Source organism: Melanerpes formicivorus, unplaced genomic scaffold (genome assembly GCF_026170545.1).
Source record: "Melanerpes formicivorus ecotype bairdi unplaced genomic scaffold, bMelFor1.0.p_v2 SCAF_551, whole genome shotgun sequence".
NCBI lineage: Eukaryota > Metazoa > Chordata > Aves > Piciformes > Picidae > Melanerpes > Melanerpes formicivorus.
The window spans coordinates 55,001-57,500 of NW_027142903.1; the positions used below are offsets into that span (position 1 = coordinate 55,001).

A 2,500-nucleotide genomic window follows, 5' to 3' on the forward strand; every position below is an offset into this window, starting at 1 on the left:
AAATGAAAAGCATCATAGTATCTCATGCCATCTCCCAAAATGCAAAGGGGTCCAAGAGCCTACCCAGGTAGAAGGGTTTATGTGTGAAGAATGTAAAAAATGTTTTAAAACTAAAATTGGCTTGGGACAACATAAGAGATTAGCTCACCCAGCCCTGAGAAACGCAGAAAGAATTGAAGCATCTCGCCCCAAAGAGACCTCTAAAAGAGGTGCTCACAAGAAAATCTGGTCCCAAGAGGAAACAGAAATATTACAGAAACTGAATCAAGAGTTTGAAGGGAGGAAAAATATTAACAAATTGATTGCTGAAAAATTAACAACTAAAACAGCCAAACAGATCAGTGAAAAGAGAAGACTATTAAGAGAAACTGTGGTGCCAGAAAGAGAGAAAACACAAGAGAGCAAGAACAGGTTAAAAGAGGAGAGGACTGTGATTCCATCTTCTGGTGAAAGGGAGCTGCTAGCCCACTATAAAAAGACTATTAATGAAAAGCTGACATCAGGGAAGCTGCCCATCCTTAAAAATACATATAAACAAATAATTGAAGGCAAAACAGACTCATTAAAATTACTCAATGAGGTAGCTCAGGACCAATATTTGTATTTGTTTGAGAAATCAATTGAACAGAAAGTGCCAAAAAAGAGCCAACGTAAACCTCAGCAGAAGAAACCTCAAAAGGAATGGATGAGAAAAAGAGCCAGAAAGCGTGGAGAATTTCTCCGATTCCAACGCCTCTTCCGCTTAGATCGAGGGAAGTTAGCTAATATGATTCTGGATGAAAAAGACTCTGCGCAATGTGCCATCCCCCTGGAAGAGGTCAGTAACACCTTCAGATCTAGGTGGGAGTCTCAGAACTTATTTCAAGGACTTGGAGCATTCCAGTCTGTGGGGCGGGCGGATAATTCGGCTTTTAAGGAATTGATTACAGAGAAAGAGATCCTTAAGAATATCAAAGACATGAATAAAAAATCGGCACCAGGCCCTGATGGGATCACCCTGAAGGCCCTGCTTAAAATGGATCCAAATTGTGAGGAGATCAAAGAACTATTTAATCTCTGGCTGTTAAGTGGCAAAATTCCAGATGTAATAAGGGGATGCCGAACAATCCTAATACCTAAATCATCAGCGCCCGAACGCCAAAATGATATTAACAACTGGCGGCCAATTACTATTGGTTCCATCATCCTGAGACTCTATTCAAGAATCTTAACTGCGAGGTTGGCAAAGGCGTGTCCCATTAACCCCAGGCAGAGAGGCTTCATTCAATCTTCTGGCTGTGCTGAGAACTTAAAACTATTACAGCTATTAATTAGGAATGCAAAGAAACAAAAGAAACCCCTGGGGGTTGTCTTTGTCGATTTGGCCAAAGCCTTTGATTCAGTGAGCCACACCCACATCCTGGCGGTGCTAAAGCAAAAGGGCCTGGATGACCACATAATAGCATTAATTAAGGACTTCTATCAAAACATCCACACCAGAATCAAGACTAAAGAAGGAGAATCTGAGTCAATAGGAATCAAAACTGGTGTGAAACAGGGCGATCCCATGTCACCACTCCTCTTTAACCTGTGCATTGACCCTCTGTTACGTAAATTAGAAGAGTGTGGGGAGGGGTTCCAACACGAGAATGGCAAATTAACAGCTCTGGCTTTTGCAGACGACCTGGTCCTGCTGAGTAAGTCCCAATCAGGAATGGAGAAAAATATTGAAATTCTAGAAGCATTTTGTGACTTAACTGGATTAAAAACGCAGGGGGAAAAGTGCCATGGTTTCTTTATTCAACCAACTAAGGACTCTTACACCATCAATGACTGTCCTCCATGGCTTATCAGCGGTACCCCTTTAAACATGATCCACCCGGGTCAGTCAGAGAAATATCTTGGCTTGCAAATCGACCCTTGGGTGGGGATAGTTAAGCCCGAATTACAAAATAAATTAGAAGTTTGGCTCAATCGCATCGAAAGAGCCCCTTTAAAACCATTTCAAAAATTGGACATGTTAAAAGTGTACACAGTGCCTAGATTGATCTACTTAGCAGACCAGGCAAATGTAAAAGCCACCTATCTGGAAGAAATGGATTTAACAATTCGAAATAGGGTGAAAAAATGGTTACATCTCCCAGTTTGTACCTGTGATGGCATCTTGTATTCCAGCACTAAAGATGGAGGCTTAGGCTTAGCCCGATTGGCTGGGTTAATCCCTAGTATCCAAGCTAGACGATTACACAGATTGGCAAATTCATCAGATGAAGCAGTTAAAACTGTAGTTAAAAATAATGATATTGATAAAGATTATGAAAAATTGTGGATATCAGCAGGGGGAGACAAAGAGAAAATACCATCAATATATAACCCCCAGACAATAATGGTAACTGAATATGGGGGACGGGAGGAATTATCTGAATGGGAAAAACCCGCCCCAAAGAAAATCTTTCCCAAACCTTGCAATTGGAGGAAAAATGAGTTCACAAAATGGACAGCATTGATGTCCCAGGGCATA

The 2,500-nt window shown here is 41.2% G+C and overlaps 1 pseudogene; it reads left to right on the forward strand.

Annotated features, from left to right (window-relative positions):
• Positions 1-2,500, forward strand: part of LOC137460308 (28S ribosomal RNA) — an 8,476-nt pseudogene that overhangs the window by 3,791 nt on the left and 2,185 nt on the right.